The sequence below is a fragment of the Limanda limanda genome, chromosome 15 (assembly GCF_963576545.1).
Source record: "Limanda limanda chromosome 15, fLimLim1.1, whole genome shotgun sequence".
NCBI classification, from domain to species: Eukaryota; Metazoa; Chordata; class Actinopteri; order Pleuronectiformes; family Pleuronectidae; genus Limanda; species Limanda limanda.
The window spans coordinates 10,057,923-10,070,016 of NC_083650.1; the positions used below are offsets into that span (position 1 = coordinate 10,057,923).

Genomic DNA, 12,094 nt, shown 5'->3' on the forward strand with positions numbered 1-12,094 from the left:
TGAGCACAAGTGATGGAGTCAGTCTGAGGGAGAGAGAGAGAAAGAGAGAAAGAGAGGCAGATGAGTGAAATAGAGAGAGCGGAGGGAGACTATGTTGTATCAGCGCGGCCACAAGCCACCGAATCTTACAAGCTACCGAGGCAGATTCATTCATAATAGATCGTGGTACCCGCTCTGTGTATCGTGCATATTTAGCAAGTTTACTACAGTGTGCGTGACCTTGTTCTCACCCCTGCCAACGCCATCGCACACCCGCAACTACGCCGCCATGCTGCTCTCACTTCATCTCTTCAGTTCAGTGTGCGTAAAAACCATTCTCACACGCTGCACACACCCACATTCCTCTCAGTTTGTCTTATGTTTACAGTTGACAACTTAAATACTTTGCTGATCCATCTGTCTATACTGTTGTTCGTATTTTTGTAGCTTCACCGATGGAATCCAGCCAACAGAAACATTTAATGCAATAGCGTGGACTCCATACATGGCCTCGCCTCTCTCATTTTTCCATTTATTCCCGATTTAAGGTCACACTGAAGCCTTAAATCGTACACTTTCTACCAAACACTGTGAGAGCTACCAGGTGGAGACAAGCCAAGGTCAGATGCTCGCTGTTAACCTCTTTGACTTCACTCCATCTTTCCATCAGCAGCTCCCACAGTCACAGAGAAGGTCCACAATGCTTCTTAAAACTATATGCAGATTGTAAAAAGGATAGATGAACATGATATGTGACAGTGAGTGGAAAGTATATGAGCCAAATCCAAATTTTACAACATCATAAACTAACTTCCCTTCATGATGAGCAGATTCTCATAGAGAAATTAGACCTACTCTTCTGATCACATGGAGCAGGATCAATGGCTTTTCTTGTGTCTCTGTGTGCAGTTTAAATGTTAAACGGTGAGATTAGCCTGACTTTGCCTAAACACTCCAGGATCAAGTACCAGCTCATTCTGAAAATGTGTTGACATGAGAGTTTACTGTTGTGTAAGAAAGTAGAAGTGTTGCCCAAAAGGTGCCAGCACTGAGGAGCAGGAGTTATTGTTGATCTACATTGTTTGTTTTTCTTCCTGATAACCTAGAGTTTGTCTTTTCTGTAAATAACATTTGCGTCTTTAAAATTTCACGTAACTTTCACAATTTTGGATCATTTAAGTAAAAAAGTCAATGTCAATGTCAATTTTATTTATATAGCAAATTTAAAACAACTTGGTTGACCAAAGTGCTTCACAAGTATAGTTATAAGTCAACTAAATATAAAACATAGGTCTTACATATCTTCTAAATATAGAAATTACATCATAGTAAACTGAGACATGACATTCCTGTTTGGAGACGGTTAAAGTTATATGAGAAGCTGCTGTTGATCCCGTAGAAATCCACTCACTGACTTTGTGTAGACTAATCTCACCTGTGAACTGGAAGCCGAGGCATAATCATAAGAGGAAAAATTATCTAAATATACAGCTACAACTCAGGGTGAGTAATGTCTCCAGACTACAGTAACACCGGAGCCTTGTTGAGTGAAGCTGCAGTGTGCTGGTGTTCTGGGCCTCTCGCTAACAAGTGGTCTGCTCCGTCCTCTACCAGCAGAGTGAGGGCAGAACTCACTGTAAGCTGATTTCACGACCTCTCCTGAACCCTGCGTGCGCAGCTCCATTTCTTAGAAGCGGTGGCTTTTTATGGAGTAATGCCCAGAGACATATGGGCCCTCCTCACTCGGGCTGTATTTACTGCTGTATGGCTGACTGATAGCAGGAGCCCTGGCTCGTTCTCACCTCACCTCCGCCCCTCTGGGAGCAGCAGGGAGGGAGAGTGAGCCATGGTAACAGGCTGCAAGGCCCATTAACTAATGACAGAGTGTGTGTACGAGTCCCCTTTTACAAGGAAACCCCAATGCTAATTGCGATGAACTCTGACAGTGCCGCGTGTGTGCAAGCATCTGTGTGTGTGTGTCTGTGTGGTGCAAGCCTTCTGCTAGCGAGCATATCATTAGCCAGTTAAAATCGTGACAGATTGCCAACTATCTGTTTCCAAATATAATTCAGTTATAGCTGCACGATGGTGAACACACTTTGTTTATTAACACCTGACATGTTTTACATGTGAACGCCCGCACATCCACCACAATGGTGGGTCAGGTTCAGGGAGGTAACTGAGAAGCCTTTGCAGAACTGCTGTGCCCTTTAGCAAGGCAGTTACTGTAATACTGTAAACCATTCAAGAGATGAAAGTCAGCAGCAGGTGTGAACTAGTTCAACGAAACGTGTTGTATGACCACAAAGACATTTTTTACTTTAGCTTTACTCGGAAACTGGTCTTAACCATAGATGGTATAAGTCTCCACTTCCTCCTGCTATCAAGAAATGAAGCCAAAATATGGTTGCCAGTGATGCAGAAACCTTTTCCCACTGCAATAAAAACTTCAATTTAAATGTTCTCCTTTTCTAGCTCACAACATCCTCTGCGTGAAAAAGGCATCTGATCTCACCAAGCAAGGAGACGATACGGGAACACAAAGGTGGTTATATGTTTTGTGCAATTTATGACAAAACTTAAAAATAAGTGCTGAACTTTTCACATAGCGTAGAAGTCATCTAGTGTTGTCCTGGGTAACATCATCTCACTTCACGTTGTTGCCATCTAGCAGAGTGACATATCACTGAGGCTCATCTCAGAGCCCTGGCTTGTTGGTGCGGACCTGACTATGAATCATGAGGAAAGAGATGGAGAGGATGGAGATACAGGGTTACCACACTCAGATGTTGGTGGGAGACAGGGGCCTTTAAGACACGTTATAGATCCAATAGTAGCATTTAAACTAGAAAGATGGAATGCTACAGTACAAAGATAAAACGAAAAGAGGGAATGCACACTGGGGGGGTTTGCAAGAAACTCAAAGTAAAAGCCAGGGGAGTTCAAAGAATGGGCACAAAAAAGAACAATGGCAATTTGTGGAGTTTCAGAAAACAGAGAATTAATGAGCTTCCAAGATTTGAAAAATATGGTCTCAAGCACAAAGATGTTTTTTGAGATACTTGCTATTAAGAGACTTTACATTTGAGATAAGATCAGAACCAGATGCAGCTTTGAATAATGTGATTGTGGATGGAAACGAGCAGAGGGGGTCTCTGCTTTCGAACAAGCCTTCGGAAACAAAGCGGGAGGGAGTCAACACTCCACATGAAAGCAAAATGAGAAGCAAGAGTTTAAAAGCAAAGAATGGTCTGAAATGTGTGAGGCACAAATACGTCCACATGTACATCCACGAATCCTCCATTAATCTGCTGAAAGAATTGAACATGATTTTTTTTAATAAACACCCAAAATAAAAAGCAGGCGACTTGCTGCAACAACAACGCAGCTGGGGGCTGAGTGGGAGCATGTGAGGCTGCACAGAGATATGATTAAACTGGGGAAATGTTAAAGCACTTTTTGGGAAATACCAAACACCTGCCCGTTGATGTATCGTGTTGTAATGAGAGAGGATCTATATTTGACTACGGTTTTACCTGCAGCGAGTACAAAGAACATTGCCAGAAAAGGTATTAATGTAAATTCTCAGCAGCTACAGTGGCTGGAAATGGTCCATAGCATTTCAGTAAAGGAGAAGTTGACATTTCTTTCTTCTGAGACAATGTGTGGGATGATCAAAAAAAGAAGCAATTTACAATAGATGGAAGGTAAAACGCTGGCAGGTAGTTTTGTGCTCTGTGGGAACAAATTATTATGCAAAATACAAATATGGATGGGATATAAAACCCTGTGAAATAAAAAAAAAGGTCATGCTTTTTTGCAGAAGTGTAATGGAAGCCATTTAAGCAGTCAATGATATCCCCCATCCTGCCCCCTTTCTGTTCAGCAAACTTCTTCCAGGAGAAGAGCATATCAAATGGGCTTTAGTCTCAACAGCTTGGAGGCAGAACAACTCAAACATGCCCTGCAGAGAGACAGCTCTGTGTCAGAAATCACACTCAACCAAAAACAGGCCTTTAAAGTGAGACAGCCTGCAAATTGAAATCTCTTGTTTCGTGTCTCTTTTTTTAAGAATTAAACTGACTTTTCTAATTTTTTCTATAATTTTGTTTTTGTCTCCTCATCTGCGCGGTTTGACAGAATTGCATCCGCATCCTCTGGCAGTGCACCAGACATGAGGACGTTGGGGGAGGGTGGGGGGGGGGGAATGGATGGTAGGATGCGAAACGGAGGACAGAGGTGGAGATGGAAGGGGAGGGCCGACCCCCTGCCCCTCCCCGTGAGGATGTGTGTGGGACACAAGCCAGAGAGATGGTGCAGCCCAGAAGTTGAGGGTATAGCTCTACCTGAGTCACTCTGACATCTCCTGCAGGTGCTGGTTTCTGTGGGGGTTCAAATTGCACATTTTTAAACGGGGCAGAGTTATTGAGAATCAGCATGAACACCAAACATGATGCAGGACGACGGACGGCTCGATCGGGCTGGAGATGCAGAATGTCGACGCTCTGGGAGGAAATGTGCACATGTGGCCACAAAAGGAACAAACAAAACAACAACCTCAATCTGAATCACTACAGAGATTAACATTTCTTAGCATTGTATTTATAGCAGCTGGAAATGCTCTTTCTCAGTAGTCAGATACTGTCAGTTCGTGTGCTGTTATGTAAGGAGTCAGGGACAACAGAGGACGAGCATTAGGACGCTAAGCTCATTTCCTTTGTATGTTATTTAATGTCCGTTTCCAACACTGGTCTTTTACATTTCCCCAAACTTATTTACCTGGGACAGCACTTTTAAACCTTGCTTCCTCTGTTCATCACTTAATGTCGCATTTTTTGGGATCCTGTATCGAGTGACATTACCCAGCACTGCAGATCTGCGTCGGGTACATTTGCGATGACAGGAGTTACAGCACCGACCTACGGATTTGACCTACTTCCCAGCTCGAGTCTGAATTTCAGGTGGCCGATGAGTCAATGCGCCCTGCTTACATTGCTAAGCCTGCACGGGTCACAACCTTCCATATCTGTATCGGAGAGCTGTCACAACGCTCACAATGATCCTACATACGATCACACGCCCATTATGCACATCTTAGTCACACAGCAAATATGCACAGCTGCCGTTTAATGAATGTAAAGGTAAACAGGAAAACACACAAAGGTATGTGGACACAAGCATGTGTTGGGAAAAAAGAAGAAGAAGCAGAGTAATAAATAAGGACACTGAGGTCTGTGTCAGCGAGTAAACAAACAAGTCTGCGTCTCGGCTTGGTGAAGATGTGCTTATACAGTAAAACACTTCACACGACGGCAAAGGGGGAACACCGGAGAACGGCGAGCTGTGAATGAACCGCTCTTATCAGCCGTGCGCAGCTCCACGCCACTTCAGGGGGACTAGTAAATATCACATAGCCTAATTATAACCAGACACGCTATTTGTCTCAACTTCCACAATGTCTCTTTTCATCTCGCACTGTCGTTCCTTCAATGAAATCACCAGGGTGAGAAACATAATCAAGAATTCAGAGGGGTTTAGGAAATACGAATTCCTGGAGGGGGTTTTATTTCATGATATAAAGACAGCGGTTTAAAAAGTGATGAAACCCTGGCTGTGGTGCAGGTGATTTAGAGAAAAGGAATAATTTCTAGAGAAGAGGCCAAGGGAAGATGTCAAAACATTTTGACTGACGTGTGGAATAGACATGGAAGCGATTAACACTTTTTACTAGTGTTTTCTAAAACACATCCTGTATCGCCCGGGGCGCTGAGAGCTCCACCCTCACCGCTAACAATACTTGACATCAGTTTGTCCACAGAGAAATCCCCCTCTCAATTCTCAAAGCGACAAATCTAATACAGCTTGAATCGGACACTCGCGCTCAGTGGGAGAAGGGAAGGATGTCAAGCATGGTAATGATTCACAGCAAAAAATAAAATTAAAAAAAAGCAGAGACAAAGTGCAGAAACTGACGCACGCCACACACGTACAGTTCAGAGTCAAATGTCATGAATGAGTCACTGAACGGCCTGATGGGAAGTACTCCGAGTGAAGTCACAGGAGGTCACCGAACTGTGTAGAGTAAGCGATACAAAAGAGAGTTGGGAGCCAGAGAGAAAGGAGGAAGGTTAGAGCGTCTGCGTGTGGCTGTGAGATTGAGGATGCAGATGGTTGGGCCGGTTAACACCCTGCTCAGGCGAACAGGAAGTGCTGCAGCTCGCTGGAAGCCGTGTTCTTCTGTAGTATTTTATAGGTCAATGGAAGTTTCTGTTATTCTTTGCTAATACACTTGCTAATGAAGTTGTCGGTTTTTAAGGTTAGATTAAACACTGATTGAGTAGCCTGCGGTACGACGTCGCTTTTATTGCCCGAGTGCCCTTTATTCACCCGAGTGAAGAAAGTGTTGTTTCCCTTTATGAGGCACCTTTGATAATAAGAGGTAGATTTAATTCGTTGAACAAAACAACAGGGAGGCCCGTCTGTGCACTGATCTAGCTGCATTGTCCTTCCATGACAACACTCCCCCATCCAGCCCCATTCATCTCCTCTAATGAGTGAGACAGGCAGACAGGCTCTGGGTCCAAGCGCTGGTCAACAACGTCAACAAGAATCCACACTGGAAAAGTGGGTCATCATCTCCAGACGTACAGATCTTACTGCACATACACGTGCACTCTGAGCAGCAACACGGATTCATGCTCCTCTAGACGTCTTAAACTGGACGAAGTTGAAGAACGATGCTGCCTCAGCACCAGGCTTCACTCAACAACAACAGTGGAAATGAGTTTGCAAGTCATCATGGAGTTTGCATATTTCCATAATGTCAACGAAACGAAATGCAAACTGGCAAAACCCGTTTTGTTCTTCGTCCTTTGTGAGAGTTAAAGAGTCATTTCACATTGCTTTAAGAATTGACCCCTCAAAATAACTCAAACCTCAAAGTGAACTATTTTCAATGCCTGGTCTAGACTGATCGATATATTGGTTGTCCAATTATATCAGTAGTTGCCTTTCACAGACATATCGGTATCAGTTTTATGTGAACAGATATATGCCGATTAGAAAACTTTAATTTCTCAGAATGAACAATGCATTTAAAAAAAAAAATTGTTTATATTTTATTCATAGCTGTTAATGATAAGGTTTATGGTTGAAAATGTAAAAAATATGATAACAATATTCTAAGAATCATTCCCAATTCTTTTTTACCCCCTAGTCTGTATAATATAATATATATCGATGGAGGCTTGTGCACGTTGCACACAGACGAAAAACCCTCCTCAAAATAAGCCTATGAGAGAACAGCATGTAGGTCAACGTGTGGTCAGCTGATCTGAGCTGATCCTGTCGTGAGTGAGTGAGTGGTCAGTGGCCGTAGCAAACCCGACAGCACAGAAACCCATGTGGCCTAAATTACAGTTGATACAGACAGATACTAATGACACAGTTAAAGTTAACAGATCTGACTTTAGTTTTTACTATTTATACAGGAAACTGTTTACTGTAACATCATAGACCTGAATTAACTGTTGGGTTGAGCTTTGTTTACCCCGGATTTTGCCCCATGCATTATAACACACTCAAATAACAGAGATAAACAAATGGAAAACAAACACACACGTCATCAACTGACATTGATTTACTGAAGCCCAACTCAAACCTTCACCAGGTGTATACTTGCAAAACAACCTACACCTAAAACCATAACTCTAAACCATCCTTAACCTAGTCTTAATCTAAACCTAACTTTACCCCAACCTCAAAACATGTCTTCACCTTAAAATGTGATGATTTATATAATGGTGACCTGTTTTTTGGCCCCATTATGGAGACAAATACCCATAAACTGACTGTGCAAACAAGATGTATGTACCCTCAACATGAGAAATACTTAGACCACACACTCACACTAATACTCACCCAGAGCCAAGCAAAGTCCCTGCACATCTCATCTCATTCCCTTCATAGTGCAGAGAAAAGACTCAAGTGTCACAAATGCTCCTGTTCCCGCAGAGGCCGCCGGCAACTCCTGAAGCTTTCCCTGCTTCCAAGGCTCCTGCCTGCACCTTATCACTCTCACTCCCTCCACGTATCCCTTACTCCGCTCACTCGTCTCTCTCCCTCACTTCCTCTCCCCTCTCCCGTCTTTCTCTCCCTTTTCCTTTTGCTCACTCTCATCCTCCTCCCTTTGCTCTCTGATCTGTCTTTTCCCCCTGTCCAGCGTCTGCACAATGCACATCAATTATTCAGAGGCAGTCTCCCGGTTTCTCCGGCTTATCCAATCAGAGCAGGGGCTCCGCACTAATGGGCTCCTGCTGTACCTGCTACCGGCTCCAACACACTCTCGAGACAGCGGGGGGGGTTGGGTGGGAGGGAGGGAAAGAGAAATAGACTGAGGGAGCGGAGGAGACAGCCAAGGAGGAGGCAGAATGAGGGGGAAGAGATAAAGACAGCGAGCTGACGCAGACAAACAGGAGCAGAGATATAGAGAGGGCAAGATATTCCAATGCGTCTCACCTCAGCTGTGAGGTGCTGGTATTGATGGGTTCATCTTAGGCTGTCTAGCGCTCCATTGCCCTGTTTTCTCTGAGCTGTTAGACAGTGTAACACACATTCACACATGCATAATCCACCAGCGCGACTGCCATTTGTCAGGGAGGGCACAAAAAAAAACAATTGAGGCAGAGAGAAGAAAAAAAAAAAGTCTGACAACTTGCACAAATGGGTGGAGCTTGATGTTCTACATGCAGGCTGCCTGGAAGCCGGTGCATGAGAGAGGAAGTGGGAGAAGAATGTAAAGATCACTTTTTCTGACGAAGTTAGATAAGTTATCAGCTTCAGCGGCGAGGGGGGGTTTCCTCTCTGCGGGACATCTAACCTGACAGCGTCTCCCCCGTCTTCATCAGAGGCCACTTTGTAAAATCTAATTAACAAGACACACCAGAGACGAGCAGAATATTTGAGTGCAGCTGAATTAAAGAGGAGACAGTTTGAGGGTGAATCGGAGTTCATCCTCTCTTCGCCTGGCTTTAACCCGACGAGAAGAAAAAGACAACGTGGGGAGAGCTGTCATATTTCTTTCCATCCTCACCCAAATGTTGAGCTGAAGCCGAAGAGTGGGAGGAAGCGCTCTGGCCATGTGACAGCAAAGGGGGGGGAAGTTGCCGTTGACTGACAACGCTCAGTCACCGAACAGCTTCACAAATATCCCACGCATATTTCAAACAGACACAACAGAGGCATTGTTGGGCCGGGAGAGAACATGAAAAGGGTGTGTCAGAAAGCCCCTGTGGGGAGGATGGGGGGAGGGCGACGGTGGTGGAGTCCTGAGGTGTGGGTTGCCAGATCAGTCAACCCCCGAACAAAAGCAGGATTTAAAATCATTTGCTCACCGAGTTTTGACGAGAACAAAGTCTCCTGTGTCTGGAGAACAACTGCACCGGGATATCAGCGAAATGAATTTACTTGCAACTGTGCAAACCAAACCAATTAAGTAGCGAATGATAAAGGAGCCAATCAGCCAGAGACAACAAATGCGCTGATCCTAATAAGCATCTCCCCCATGAGCTTTATTTCTACAAACTTAGTAGTGAACAACTAAGTTTTGAAGTGGGAGGGGTGGGGGTTGCAAAGGGGTTTCATCATCTAACTCAAACCACTGGAGAGTGTCAGAGGAGAGGCCTGCCTTCTAAAAATAAACCCCCGCTTCCTGTTAATAATTCAGCACGCTGCTCTTACTCAGCAGTAATTAAATATAAAAGTCTGTAAGGTTGATTGGGTCAGTAACAAAAAAGAGGATGCCATACTCTTTCCTCTGGTTCTACACACGCAGCTCAAAGATGGTAGCAAGAGATGGGGGTGAGAAAATCAATCAGGTGAAAGTAAACTGAGACAGATAAGTGGACGGCATGTCAGACTGTTGTAGGCCAGAGAAACGAGAGAGAGAGAGAGTGTGTGTGTGTGTGGATCTGTATGTACAGGCACTTACACACTGCAGAGTCTACACATGGTCTAATGGGAGCTCTTATTTGCAGTTGTTCATTCACTTGCACTGCTCTCTGAATTATGAGAGTTGTTGGCTGGTGAGGTACTTTTCATGAGCTGTGTGAGTGTGTGTATGTGTGTGGGTGTGTTTGTGTGTGCATGCACTTGTTTGCTACCCCTTTAGGAACTTTTCCAGCATAAACACTGATTTAAGGCAGGACCAGTAGACCTACTGGGGACCAATGACCGGCCCTAATGACCAAATTACCAAAACCTAATTCCTGAGGTTCTGGTTAAGTTTAGATTAAGTCCACAGGATATCAATGAAAGTCAATGTAATGTAATGAAGTCATGGAGATCCAACTGTGTGCGTGTGTGTGTTTTACAGCACACAGGGTGAGTTACAGCCACACCCTGGAAGTTTTCGGTCATTGTTGACACAGCAGTGTGACTGTTTTCCCATATTTGAAACACTAGTTTACACTCAGTGAACTCTGTTGAATTAGTGCTGACAATTCTGTTGTGACTGTTTCTCTTTTGAAGAAAGTGTGTGTGTGTGTGTGTGTGTGTCAGGGGGAAATTTCACAACCATCCAGAGCAAAGTTTATGTCTTTCAATCATATTTCCCCAATTGTTTTTCAACTGAAAAGTAAGAAAGTGCTTTTACGTACGAAAAACACCACAACACAATTATCACTTGTGTGGATAAAAATCGTACCCGCTTTTTGAAACCACAACAACTATTCATTACTGCAGCTTAACCTTCTGTATGAATTCCAAAGACATGTCATGCCAGCTTACATTGCGGAATAATTATTTCTCTGAGTGAGACGACAGGAGCAACAAGCTCGAACCTGCGTCTGACTTAAAACATTACAGTCGGTTTCTTAGAAAATAGCGCTCGTTGCCAAGAAGCGGTTACCTCTCACACAGTGTGCGTCAAGTCGTGTTGAAACACAATACACGTTCAAAACTATCTGCTGAGATTCACTTTCATTTAATTAAAATGTGAAAAAAAGAGGGCACGTCCACACGTAGAGGAGGTGAGAAAGAAGTGGAGAAGTTGTCAATGATCATTTTGTGGGTTTATACTCGGAGACAGCAAGCTGTTGTGAACTTGATGGCAGATTCACTGAGGAAGGAAACTGTAAAACCCTCAGCAGATTATGCGACTAATCTGATTTGGTGTCTGATGAGCACAGTAGCCAGAGAACTCGGAGTCTATCAGTGTTGTGTGTTTGTGGGGCAGCGGCACAACTATTATCTAGTGAACCTCTCGGCTGGAAGCCTGCGCGCACCAGACTACAGATTATTGGGAGGAAAAGATAAAACTCTAAGAAGATTCATAAACGGGACGATAGATTTTAAAAACCCAGTATTTAAAAGAGAAGCTAGACATAAATCCATTATCAGGAATATACTCTAGAGTAAACTAAACGCAACGTTGTAAGTGTGCTAACAGCATAATTCTGTGTATCCTCCCTGGCTCGGAGAGTTAACAGTGCTAATGCTAGTTCGCCTAACAGCAGTTAAGTCTCTTCACTAGCTGATTCCAGATTAGAGCGGCACACTAATCCTCCAGGCCTCACTGCAGGGTCACAATCTCCAGACAGCTCATCAGCAGCGGCCTGCTGTTGCTGAAAATCTCCACACTTCACTCGACGGGTCTCACAGGACGGCAGCGGGCACTTTTAGAACAGGAGGAGTGCAAGTGTGGGCAGCTGCGGTTTGTTCATGGAGTCTCGTTCTTGCAAAAAAAAAGTATAATCATGACTACAACATTTAGCTTTAGATGTAATGTGGGAAATGTATCTTTAATGTACGTCGGTTTATTCTCTAGGAGCTTCTTTGGGGCCTTCAGAAAGAAAAAGGAAATATAAATGTACTAATGTTCAACATATTTATCAAACGAGTCACATACTTAACATGATGACACATTTGACATTTGCAACCTACTACAGCTTGAGAGGATTTTGTAGTCGTAGTAAAACACCGTCAACTTAATTTTCCGACAACTCAAGACGTCAAACCGTTATTTTAAAAAGAGGATAGCCATGATTGCTTTGTCAATTGCCTCTTTAAATGATGCTCTGAAAGAATGCGTCAGCGTGATTGATCCGTAGATTTAAAA

At 43.7% G+C, this 12,094-nt stretch overlaps 1 protein-coding gene across 4 annotated transcripts in view; it reads right to left on the minus strand.

Moving 5' to 3' along the window:
- The window catches only part of zmiz1a (zinc finger, MIZ-type containing 1a), a 74,473-nt gene that overhangs the window by 11,047 nt on the left and 51,332 nt on the right, over nt 1–12,094 (minus strand). The window contains exon 1 of one of the 4 annotated variants that reach the window (XM_061086964.1): nt 8,497–8,556. The exons of 2 other annotated variants lie outside the window; for them this stretch is intronic. The gene's annotated coding sequence lies outside the window, so the exon portion shown is untranslated. Of the gene's footprint in view, nt 1–1,414; nt 1,549–8,496; nt 8,557–12,094 lie in introns of those variants that run through there. One more of the 4 variants, XM_061086963.1, reaches the window with a different exon arrangement.